Source organism: Molothrus ater, chromosome 12 (genome assembly GCF_012460135.2).
Source record: "Molothrus ater isolate BHLD 08-10-18 breed brown headed cowbird chromosome 12, BPBGC_Mater_1.1, whole genome shotgun sequence".
Taxonomy (NCBI): Eukaryota; Metazoa; Chordata; class Aves; order Passeriformes; family Icteridae; genus Molothrus; species Molothrus ater.
In genome coordinates this window covers 2,156,738-2,170,054 of record NC_050489.2, presented here as the reverse complement: position 1 = coordinate 2,170,054, position 13,317 = coordinate 2,156,738, and the positions used below count along the sequence as shown (strand labels likewise).

At 42.4% G+C, this 13,317-nt stretch overlaps 1 protein-coding gene across 3 annotated transcripts in view; it reads right to left on the bottom strand.

The window, feature by feature from the left end:
• Positions 1-13,317, bottom strand: part of GARRE1 (granule associated Rac and RHOG effector 1) — a 61,013-nt gene that overhangs the window by 34,619 nt on the left and 13,077 nt on the right. Inside the window, exon 1 of one of the 3 annotated variants that reach the window (XM_036390255.2) lies at positions 6,485-6,536. The exons of the other annotated variants lie outside the window; for them this stretch is intronic. The gene's annotated coding sequence lies outside the window, so the exon portion shown is untranslated. Of the gene's footprint in view, positions 1-6,484; positions 6,537-13,317 lie in introns of those variants that run through there. 3 annotated transcript variants of the gene reach the window in all.

Genomic DNA, 13,317 nt, shown 5'->3' with positions numbered 1-13,317 from the left:
TGAATACCATGTCTGAAACTCTAATGAGCTCTCTGACATGCTACATACAAAATAAACATTCCTCCTTTTGCATCTTTCCCTGAAAAAGTGAAGCACAGAAGGTTCCCACGCTCTCCCTTCCCTTCCCCACTGCTCTTGGTGTGTGCACTAAATGTGAGGGCTCCACACTGAACCGCAGGGACTTCAGGCCAATCTACCTCTTGCCACCTCAGGGGGAAAAAGTTACCAAGGGTTTAAATTCTAGTGACACACGAACAGCATGTTATCACCCAAAATATAACCTTAGGCTTATACTTCATTCTGTGGAAACAGAAATACTCACAGAAACCAAGTGAAGGAATTACCAAGAAAGTTACCATACCACACGAAAAGGTATTTTAGTCCTTCCTTTATGTAATCAAAACCAAAATAGTGCTGTTCAGGTACTATGAAACACTTATTGAGAACTAATATACAATATATAATTAGAATATAATATAATACATAATACATAATATATACCCAGGTCTACTACCCTGCTTGGCCAAACACTACTGGAAAAGCCCAACATGATGTTTGCATTCTCACTTCAAGGAGTTAATGTCAAAGTTAAGGAACTGCTACGAGTTTGGACTGTCTGAACTCCCAGAGAATCAGCTGCACAAGCTCCTCTAAAAATGGCCCCATTTGCATAGAGGAAACAAAAATTGCAGGAAAATGAGTGCAAATGCAAATCTACTCACTAATTATTTTAAATGCAGCATCCAAATATTTTTGCTTGGGTACTTCCCAGAAAAATGCTTTTTCTTAAATTCACCAGTCACAAGAGATACGACAAACAGGGAAGACTTTCAGGCAAGTGGAATTTGGTACCCCCAGCTTGCTTTGGACCAGCATGAGGAGTCCCTCTGTCCTGTTTGGGATTACCCTGCTACAAGAGGAGGCAACTTTCCCCCTGAATCAACACAAGAAATTGAGCAGAGGAAGCAGTGCTTTAAAAAAGGTTCTGACCTCAACTTTAAAAGCTGGCAAAAGTTTGCCTTCAGTTGGTCTTCTTTATGGATTCTGTTGTCCTTCCAGAGAATAAACAATAAAACACAGAAGATCAAGATAGTTCATCACACCTGAGACAACTTTTTGAATGTAACTCTTCATGCTATTTCATGCTGGTTTTAATTAGATGAGATACAGATTCCAAATCTCAGGATCAACTCAACACCGCACCCACCATTTATGTAAAACAAACAAGATCCAATTAATGTTCAAAAAAAAAGCTAACTCCAAAAGAGACAAGCCAGAGCAGCCAGATTGCTTACCCAGGAAAAGCCTGAACAAACAAACCCACGGTGAGGCCAAAAGGCCAGGAAGCTGCCAGAGCCAAGGGCCTCCTGTCAAAAACACACAGAAGTCTCCCTGACATTTAGAGATACAAATGTGGGGCAAATCCAAAAGTCACTTCACAAGGAAAGCTGCCATTCCACCCTCACAGGTTCCCACCACCAACATGTACATCCCATCCATCACTGGCCAGGCCACCCCATGCCCAAAGGTGAACACCTTAAACCAAAGATATTCCACACGGTCCTCAACACCTGCACAGCAAAGTGGGAGCAGGAGGGCAAGGGAAACCTGTACAGCATGGCCTGAGGAGTGCTCAGTGTCCCTCTGTCCCCAGCACAGCTGGCTCAGGGCTGGAAGAGGGACCAGGCAACAACACTTTGTGTGTGGGCATCCAGCTGCAAAGAGCCTGGAGAGGAAAGCACGGCTGGGAAGGACCTGAGTGACCAGGGTTCACAGGGGCCTGAGGACGAGGGAAGAGACCAGGAGCTGACTCCATGTTTCACAAGGCTGATTTATTATTTTATCGTATATATTATATTCAAACTATACTAAAAGAATAGAAGAAAGGATTTCATTAGAAGGCTGGCTAAGAATAGAAGAAAAGAAAGTAAAAGAGAGAGAAAGAGAGAGAGAGAGAGAGAGAGAGAGAGAAGAGAGAGAGAAAGAGAGAGAGAAGAGAGAGAGAAAGAGAGAGAGAAAGAGAGAAAAGAAAAGAGAAAGCTTGTGTCTCAGACAGAGAGTCTGAGCCAGCTGACTGTGATTGGCCATTAATTAGAAACAACCACATGAGCCCAATCCCAGATGCCCCTGTTGCATTCCACAGCAGCAGATAACCATTGTTATTTCCATTCTCAGGGGAAAAAATCCTAAGGAAAGGAATTTTCATGCGATGTGTGTGTGCCAGAGGTGGGGCACAGAGCTGGGGGGCACAGCCCAGGGTGTGACAGCAGCTCGGGGCTGGCAGGGGCAGGAGGGCCCCGGGAGGCAGCACAGAGCCCTGGCTGTGCAAACCTCACAGCAGCACAGAGGATCAAAGCACGGGCAGCCACCGAGCAGGAGGAATGGGAAGGGGCCAGGTGGGCCCTGGCAGAGGGTGGCACCCGTGCCCAGGTGAGCCACAGGCAGCCCCAGGGAGCAGCCAGGAACCTCCCTGCTCCTCCTGCTGCACAGGTCACTGAGTGCAGGCAGCAACACAAGGGACTAAGGCAGTGGAAACTCCTCCAAGCAAACTTTTCAGGATCCTCATACATAATCAGGTCAAAAAAAAAACCAGTCAGGTATCCCCAACTACTTTTCAGGCGCTATTTTAAGACAGACATCACATTTTTAAGTGGGAGCTGATTCATTTTAGACTCTCCCAAATTGAAGATGGATTACATCTATAAAACACATCTATTCGAAAATACTAGAAATTGGAATTTGAAATTACTAGAAATTGGAATTGGTCTGGAATTGAATCCCAGACCAGGGATTCAATATAAAAAACAGTTCTAATTTCAGCAGCAAATCTCAACCTGATAAATTAAATTCTGACTTTGACTACAGCTTCTCCACTACTCTCATCAATACACCACATCTATTTTTATTAAAATTGCCAGAGAATGGCACCTGTCTAATATATCCAATCCACCCATGAAGAGCAAACAGATCAAATTAAATGTATGCGGGCTTTTAAAATTTGTTTTCATTTTCAAACACAGTTGTGAACGCAAAACTTTTCAGAATAATACAAGAGCTGAAACTACATTTCAAAAATCAACAAGAACAGCCACCTTCAAGTAATGCTGGCTGGCAGAAAATATGCATCCACCTCTGACATCAACTAAGTTATTCTGCACCTGCAATTTCTTACCAACACATCATAAATACTTAAAGCATGCAAATGCTTTTATAGGGGTTGACAAGTATTGATTATCTTCACTAGCAGGGCAAAGGAGGCTCAGGGCTTCTCCAGACTCACTCCCACAGCTGGCAGGATGCAGGCACAGGAGAAGAGCCCCAGCAGCCCAGGAATGGCCAGCAGGGAGAGGATTCTCCTCACCCAACCCCAACTGCTTCTGGCTGGAGCCACAGATCCAGGATGGAAAACCAGCCCTGCTTTCCAGGGCTTTCTAATGGGGTGGGCTGCAGCCTCCAGGAGACCCAGGCACCTCCTGGATGGGCTTTTTTGTCACTCAAGTTGTAAAAATCTCCTATTAGAGGAGGATGGAGGAAAGTCAGAAATACACCATTACACCAAAATCATTTTAGCTCTTGTGAGCTCATGAATTGCTCATTGGGATTCCTTTTTGGCTGCTTGCCCAGAACAGTTGGAGGAAAAAAACCAAACCAAACCAAAAAAGCAGTCAAGTGAATCCTTAGTGAATCCATGAAGCTCCTGTTGGACACATCCTTCTCCCAGGGTGTCCCATTCCCAGGGGTGCCAGCAGCCACCCTGGCAGTGCCCCCGTGTCCTCCCTGCCCCAGCTGGGGATCAGAGCCCCCAGGGAGCTGCACAGGGCCTGTGCAGTTAGCACAGCTCAGCCAGAATCACACTGAGCACCCCCAATTTCCAAATTAATTTATTAATTTATTAATTTGGAACCTGCTCTCACTTAGCAGTGAAGCAATTACCAACCAAAGCACTGAGATCTGCTAAACAAGCAACCTGATTATTAACTCAAAACACCAATTTCACTGATGATATATCTACCTAGCTTTATAGACAGTTTCTGAACTAATTTATTATGCTTTTTTCTGAGTTTTCTTCCCTTCAAAATGACACTCCTTAAAGCAACAACAGTAAATTATTTGTGCTTATTTCTGTCTTCTGCATTTGTACTGAACAATCCTGTTGGGGTCATTTCTGTTAGGTGCCCAAAATGACAAGCAAAGACAAAAATGTATCTATGCCCTGCCCAAAAATCCAAATAACCAACAATTCTGTCATGAAAACCACTCAGAAACAGAGAGAACTGGAAAAGGCTGAAGAACATCAAATCTGGGGAGTTAGGTAAGTGCTGAGGGTCCTGCCTGCTCAGCACTACAGCACCTCACCTCCTTCAGACAAAAACCCTATAAACCTGTGTGACTGCACTCCCTAAAAGATTCACATGCCATGTCCCTCAGTCAGATTCACACTTGCCAGCCCAGGAACTGGATTTTTCCAAGGCAGAGCCTACAGTCCATCAGGAGACTTCTTGCACTTTGTTTGAAGTAAAACACACAACACTTGAAATAGCACTAACTCAAGTCTCAGCAATAAGACATGACAGCAAAAGGAAAAGCTGGTGAAAGGAATGTGTTAAATCAGAGCTTCTTTCAGCCTTGTGTGCCTCAGCCAATGTCAAAAATAGATGCTGTGTCAGATCAGGATCACTGCTTCAACCCTCCCTTGGCAATAGGTGCTTATGTTACCTATTCTGAAAGCAGGACCTGCTCCCCTTTGGAAACAGAAAGAAAATAATGCCCATTCTTTTGGGAAACAGCCTAACAAAGCCCCTGCACACAGCAAGAGAAATTCCCACACATGACTGTCAGCCAGGGGAGCCTCCAGGCTCCATTTCCCATCTCCCAAAAGGGTGCACTCATCACCACCACACTCCCCCAGCAGAGCTGGAAAATGTGCTAGGATGAGGAAAACCCTGTGGGACCAGACTGAAAATAAGCATAAGCAGCACAAATTTCAGTAGAAAAGGCACAGCTCTGCCTCCCAGAACAGCTCACCTGCAGAATTCTTTGATTCTACAGGACTGCCCAGGAAGAGACATCTGTGCCCATGGACAGCCATCCATGGGAAAACAAACTGCCCTTCCAAACAGGGGCAAAAACTGCAGGAAGGGTTTCAACCCAGGGACAGTCAGCTGACAATTCTGCAAAATCCTGAGATTAAATTAACATGTTCCTGTAAATGATCTTTTTAGGCCACAGATTCACTTCCTGCTGAAGGGAAGTCAGGAAGGAAAGGTTGAGCTAGAGAAATATTCCATTATAATATGTGGAACAGGAATATTACTTGGTCAGGCTTATGCACATTAGTCCAGTTATGGCCACCTGAGACAATTCCCAAGTCTGTCTTTGCACCCCCATCCAGCACATCACATCCACACTTGAAGTCCTTCTAAGCAGAAGCCACCCACAATTCTTCTTCACCCTGTCACTCCTGATTACTGTATTCAAAAGTATAAATGTAAACAGAGAGTCTATGATAGTTTTAAAAAGCAAGCACTTCACTGGAAAAACAAGCATTAAGAAAATAAATTTAATTGTTTCTCAGTTGTGTACTGAAAACTCCAAAAATCACCATTTTCCAAGTTTATGCAGAAAACCAGCTTTCACATGGAGGGGCGAACACAATACAATAAAAAACAGTAAAAAAAACTCCAACACTCAACCATCCTACTGTAACCATGAGGCTACAGTAGACATCTTAAACCTCTGGGCTCACTTCAGTGATGAACTTAGGCACATGTTTAGGTCCAGGTCCAGTTAGTGGTGTCTCCCACACAGTCAGGTAAGAGTTAAACTCCTTGTTACCCCACCAATTGCAGTTTTCCAGCACAAGCAAATGTCATATTTTGTTTTCAGTAACTGGGAAGAGATGTTTTCAATACACATTTTAAGATCCATGCTAGAAATTTCTACTAAAATTCGTTCAAGAGGTTTAGGAAATCCCTTTGAAGAGCTTAGTTCCTGCTGAGTCAGTGCAGATCAAGAAACCAGGCAGAAGGCTCCACATAGAGCTTTACTCTCATCAGCTTAAAAGGATTTGTCCATGGACTCACACTGCAGAAAAAGCTTCCACACCCAGAAAAATGGGAATAATTCCCACTCTTTGACCATGTACACAGAGAAATAAATGAAAGAAATTCTTCAACACATCTTCCTTCAACAGTTACGTTCTTCTGAGGAAGCTTTCATTGTCCTGAACAAATCACACCTTAAACAAGACTTGGAAAGACAAGTGGGAATAAGAACCCAGGTCAATACCACACTATTCAGGCATGACATACTGCATACTCTGACACATTTTATATATATATATATATATATATATACACACACACACACTCAGGAGTAAGGGACTAAAGACACTAGGTTAACTAGGGATAAATTTATCAACTCATACATGGAAAAAGAATCCAAACCTCACACAAAAAGTGATGAGCTCTGGTCTGATCATTACCATTGAGGAAGGTGATCTCAGGGCTACAGCTGACTGGTTTTGCTGAACATCAGCCTGATGCTGAATGGCAGAGTCAGAAGAATAGATCTGGAAGGGAACAGCCCTGTTGGAAAAGCCAGACACACACTTATGGCACTGCACAAATCCATGGTTTACCCACATTTCCCATTTAGTGTGCAGTTCTGGTCTCTCAGCACCCTCCCTGCCAGAGGGGCTCCCTTGGGTGACTGAACTGTCTGACCACAGGCTCAGGAAACCCCAGCAAGCTGTTGAGGACAGCTTTAAATCAGTATTGCCCACAAATTCACCCTGCTCTTGCCTTTCCCTACAAATCCATTTATAACCTCCAAGGGATAAAATAAAGGAGGTTGAGGTGGATCCTTTTGGAGCCTGAATGAGCCATTTTTACTTTGTCACTCTCTCCACCCCCAGCGCCCACTGAAGGCAGTGAACAGAAGTGCCACAAGGACACACTGTTTACAACTCCTCTGCAAACAGCAACATTTCCTCATCCCAGCTCAGCTGTTCCCTCTCAGACTTGCAGCCCTTCTGCTGCTCCTGCAAACACAGATCCCACATTTCAGAAATGCCCCAGGACTTTGCACTTCCCAGCACACACACACTTGAATTTTCCCACCGAAATAAAGCCCTAAGCCAAACTCTTTTAGGAGTTTGTGATGCTATACAACTTAAGCCAAACTCAGAGTAACTTCAGCAGGCATTTCAATTATTTTAGTGCTGTTGGATAAAAGTAGTGTTTCAAGGCAGAGAAAATTATAGCTCATCCACACATTTAAAGCTCTTGTATGAAGAAGGAAGTTCTGAGTACTAGAAACATGAGACAGATTATGTACAGCAAATCCTGTAAAGCCTGTATGTGAATTTTTTTGCCTGTTTGCAGCAAGGATGATGAAAGCTTTCAAAACATTTGGAGTAACTCAACACCAACAATCTTTCCTCACCCAAATTACTATGCTGCTCCTGAATTCTCAACACTTGCCACAGAATTCATCTACAACATTCTTGATACCAGACTACATTAAGGCAATGAAAAAGCCCTGCAAGTGCACTTTCTTAGCTGCATTAAATGTACTAATCCTAACCCCCTTGTATAAATGAAATGGCACAGCAGCATGTACTATCTAGCATGAGGAATCTATCCTCTTTCTCATTAATAACTATTACCATAAACACTCCTTTGTGACTGAAATTAAAACCTAATCCAATATTTACCAATATTTATTCCCTTCAGTACAGAGTAGGAGCTTTATCCTCATGCTCTCCCAACTCATTCATTGAAAGTCTCCTACTTGAGAAGTATTAAGTATTCTGAAATGATATTAATTTCATTTCCAAAAATATGAACAGGAGTCCAAATCAGAAAAACTGACATCAGCAGATCCCCTCAGTGCCACAGGACAGTTGCAGCCTCGGGGTTTTACTGTCTGTGCACACAGAGATTCTGTCTCCAGAGCACAGCTCCTGTCCCAGGAACAGCCTTTCCAAATGCTTTATGGGCTCACTGTATTTGAGCAGCATAAATTCATCACTGAACAGCTGGAGTTTTGCCCAGGAAAACAAACTATCTTCTCCACTGAAGAGAGAGACACGATGATTACGCCTTTCATATCCCTCTCATGTTGAAAATTATGGAATTACCAGAAAACTGTAATCATGAAAATGTTAAACTAAGGAGAATGTATTTTTACAGCAAATGAACATAATTATGTTTACCATATTTGGGCCCAAAGCTGGCTGGCAATCCAGTCTGTATATAGACAGCAGTATCTGATTCACTGTCACAGGATATGAATAAACCAGAGCAATCCAGTGTGAATTACAGTCTCCCTCCCCATAACAAAACCAAACATTAGTGTGTACATAATACTATAAAAGCATAATAGTACTGTAAATAGCAATTCCATAAATAGTAGTAGCTGAGTAGTTTTCACTTTAATTCTAAAAATCATTCTTGAACTAGACTTCTGTAACAGGAGACTTTTGGAACAGTCAAAATGCTTTATTTCTAACAAATCTAGGGTTTGTAATATATTATCATATGTAGAACTAATCTCTGTAGCTGATGAAGGAACAGTGGTGACAAGTAATTTGAGATCATAAAGATTAGCAAAGTAGGAGCAGTAGCATGCATACTTCATAACCTTTCCTCATTTTTTCTGATCAAAAAAGCTGCTTGTGTGTCCTGGGTACAGAATTCACCTCCTCATTAAGGCCAGAATTTTTAAAGCTTAATTAAATATAGATGAGATTTTTAAAATAGCCTTAACTCATCTTGCATAGCTGGGGCCAAAATAGGTTTAGTTATAAGCTCAAATACAGCACCCCTTCCAGTTTATAAATCTCTAATACAAATTCAAAGGAAAAGACAGAGCCCAAACTTGCCACCTGCAAGGTTTCCCCCTTGGAGACCACCCAGAGCTCAGTGTTTATCTGGCTGCTCTGCTGCTCTGCCTGCTTCACACAGCACACAGTGCAAACCTCCTTCCCCCAGGAGCTGCCCAGCCCTCTGCAGGTGCTGCCAGCAGCTGGTTCAGGCACAGCTCTGGGCACTCAGGATCCTCTGCCTGCCCCAGCCAAGGCCACAGCAGCAGCAGCAGCAGCTGCCAGTGCTGAGATGCAGACTCCAGTGCCTCCATTAGCTGCTCCAGTAATCCCACCTGCTATTTCAGTCCACACAATCATTTGGTGCCTCTCATCCACACAACGTAAATGCCAAAATAAGCCACAGGTCAACATCGAAAAGCTGCACACTGAGGAACTCTGCAGCAGCCCTGGGTCTCCTCCATCCACTCCTTACACTGAGAAAGCTGTAAGAAATTTCTGTCTTCAAAAGCAATTGTTCCTGGGGTTTACATTTTATATGCTTTTCCTGTGAAGACTAGCTTGATTAAAGTTATTTTCCTTTTATTAAGAAAAGCAAGTATTTTAATATTTTAACAATTGTTTTGCTGCTTCTTTCAAAACAGAGTTAACATTCTTAAAAACAAAGTTAATTTCTTTCAGTACAAATAAATTTACACGTTTGGAAAATAAATCCGGTGTAGATGCTACCAAGGAGTATAAATAACTTCCCCAAGAGCTCTTTGCTAACAAATGCATACACAGAATTCTGCTGGCACTCTCCTCCCTCCCAGCTCTGAGCTCTGCAGTAACTATACAGCAGGGAAAGGCACACAGCAGTCACACTGATGTGCACAGAAATACTGATGGAATGGGATTTTTGCCTTAAAAAAAACTGCCTTGTTCTTAGGTTGAAAATGATTCACCAAAGAACTCTCAAATATTTCCCAATAAAATCATCAGTAGTTAAATAATTATCAATCCTAATCTACAACATATAAAACACAGTACACACCACTTTACCACGTCCTGAAATTAAGAGTACTGAGAGTTTTATATAAACAACTAAGCCCTCAATCATGGGCATGATTTGTCACCAGGTTATGTGCCAAATATTTCTGCACTGGGTTGTGCAAGAACTCTTTTGTGCAGCAGAGGATACAATGGGATATTTATGCTGGTATAATGCATTTTGAAAGAGAAACAATTGTAATGTTTTAATCCATAAAACAAATTAACACAATGGGATTGATCTTTGCAGTAGAAATACAACATCCAGAGGCGAACATGGAGACTTAAACTTTGATTATTTGTTAGACCTTCCTGAAACCTCAGGTGTGTTCCCCCTGAAGCACCAGGTCCCAGCAGTGGCACACACCCAAGTGGGTGATCCCAAGCCCACACCAAACCAAATACATGCTAGGAGACCTCTCCACACTCCTTAAAAGAGCTGGAGTTGTTCACAAACTAAGACAGGACAGAAACATTTAAAATTTTAAGTGGCACCTTCTGATGTGTCAATTATACTTAAAATTTATTAGCAACATGAAAGACTAAGCTTCAGTTAAATGATATTTAGGTGACTCAAGCCATGCTGACACTCCTTCCCAGCAGCTTTTATTGACAAAGGGCTTTTCTGCTGCCCTGACAGTGACACAGGGAAGTTCTGCCAGCCACGAGACATTGCAAAGATGCCAAATACATTTAAGCAATGTCTCAATAGCAGCTGATGCATCTACCATGGATTTGGCCAGGCACCTTCCAAACACATTTCCCCAGGATCAGGTTTAGAGAAAGTGACCTTTTCAGCACCAGGACTGTCTGTGCTGCTGCCAGGACCCCCCCTCTGGTACCAAGCACTGCCCATGACTAATCTGGCACCAGCAAGGAGAAGGCTACAATGCACAAGGCTCAGCATCAGGGCAATTCCTCAGCCTGGCAACTCCTATTGTGTGCATTACTACAAACTCCCCCAGGCACCATTTTTAGCCACTGCTGGATTTCCTCCCTTCTCCCATCCCCCAGCCAGGCTCCAAACCTTGAAGTAACCTTGTTCTGTTCCCCCCCCAGAGACAGCTCCATGCCTGAAACATAACCTCTAATCTTATTTTCTATTTCTAGCATACAATTCACGACCCTTATCCCAATTTTTTAAATTAAATATCCTCCACATTGCACACTCTGCTTCCGACAGTCAGGACAGAGCATGGAGTATGTCAGAATTTATGGCCATATGTTTCTTGTTGAGGACAATTTAACATTGCTTTTAAGAGCATTAGAAACAATGTATTTATACAATATAGGTTTAAAGCTTTCTCTGGTAAAGATATTAAACACAACTGTCAGTACTCCACTGCAAAGAAACAGCTTAATTTGTTGGAAGGTTTATCTAAGACCTTAAAATACAACAGGTCTGCACTTCAGGGCAGTTTGCAATGCAGAGCATTAACTGCCAGCAATTATTCATACTTGAGAGACTATCTATGGACATTAGGTTAAAGTCTTACAAATTACAGGGGTTTGTTACAAAATCTCATCTGACACCATCTATTTATGAGAACTTTGCTTAAACTGGTTTGGGTTTTTGCAATGACAAAATATGTTTGTTTGCCATTGATTCTGTAACTTCTGTTAAAAAAGCCAATTAAAAGTGCCCTACTGGACCAGACACCCATCTAGGCCACAATGGCAGTGGTCAAGCCCTCCACTTTTAATTAATGACCAGAACCCATAACCCTCTTTCCTATTTTTACCAATTATACCCATCTGCACAGTTGCTAGGGCAAATGTTTTTCCATGAACAAATTCTCCCACAAAAGCACTTTGACACACAACAGCTCCCAGAGGAATGAAAAAAGGTTCCTCTGTCTCTGAAGTGCTGAAAAACCAGAAGTTTCCAGGACACATCCCAAGCCTGGAGCTTGCAGCCTGGCATGGCCAGGAGTGCCAAGAGGTACAAGCAGGGCTGGGTTTGCACCAGCCACGCTGAGCACGCCTCTGCCTACCCCAAAATGAGGATTTCAGCCCAGGAAGCCCCCAGGAGGGAGGGGAGCTGGGCACTGCTGAGCCAGGGCTGTGCCACCTAACCTGCTCCCTGCCCCTTAGGGACCACCCTCACTGACACTGAGGGGAAAAGGCAATTCCCATGGACCCACACCCCAAAACACTCACAACACACCGATACAGAAGCAAGTTTTCCAGAACAAGGCCAACTGTACTGATGTGATTTGATTAATTAGAGAATTAGCCAGCCTAGGACGCTAACAGCAAAGAAATTGCCACTAGTACTTCACAAAATTACTTTCCAAATTGTATTTCAGTCATGAACAGTTACAGGACAACTTGACCACAGAAGCAAAATTAAGAAAGAGGAATGATCCTTGAACCATGACATTAGGTGTTATGACACAATATGTAATTTTTTTACATATATACCTTATCAACGTTCTTGACAATCAATATGGGTTGTTTCACACCATTTTGCACAGGCAGTTCTAGTAAATACCATCAGTTTGTTCTACTTCTCTCTCCCACTCCTTCAGCTTCCATCCTATTCTCAGCAGGGCATCATTTGAATTTCTTACCAGCTCCACACAAAGCCAACAGTGTAAGTGGGAGGACTGCCTCCAGCAATTAAGAATAGAAGTAGGTAAGTGAACATATACCAGACTAGAGAAAATCAAGTGTGAGAACTTCTTAAGGTAGCAGAGCTGGATTTTGGAATGGACTGAAAAGCAACAGAGAAACTGTGAAGGCAAGAGTCACCTCATTAACATATTTATCCACTACTGGATATCATGAAACAAAAGTTATCAATGACAGCAGCAGCCCATGAGATTGATTCCTAGGTGACTCCTGGGGGATAACAATACTTTCTTTCTTTAAAAAAATTGGATAAAATTACACTGTCAACATAAAGAAATAGAAGTCAGGACTGCCTCATCCCTCAGCAAAAACATGATGCTATAAACCCATATTTTGAATGGTAATTTCACTGAGTCTTAAGGGTCAACATTTGAAAACTTCTGTACCACACCTCAAAAAAAGGACTCAAACCATCTTAAAAAACCTCACTGAGATTCTCATGTCAATGAATGACAGCCACAAAAATTTATCATGCCACTAGGAAAATATGTGAAAATATGTTTTCAAAAGGATACTGTTAGTCAAATGGAAAAAGAGTATCACAACAGCACTGTCCAACAACCCAGCTACTTCAAAACACTGAATTAATTAAGCATTTTATGGACACCAGAGTTATAAAATGCATCATTTAAAGAACTAATATAATATTGCTTGTCAATGTAAACATAAGTTAATTTTCCCACAGTCTCTGCCTTTACTATGAAAGGTACTGAAGCAATTCTAAGTCTTCATCGAGGACAGCAGTAAAGTCTTTAATTTTTCAGCACTGTTTCCACTCCCATCTTTCACAAACTTGTGGGAACACAGCATAGGTGGTTTTAGTTATG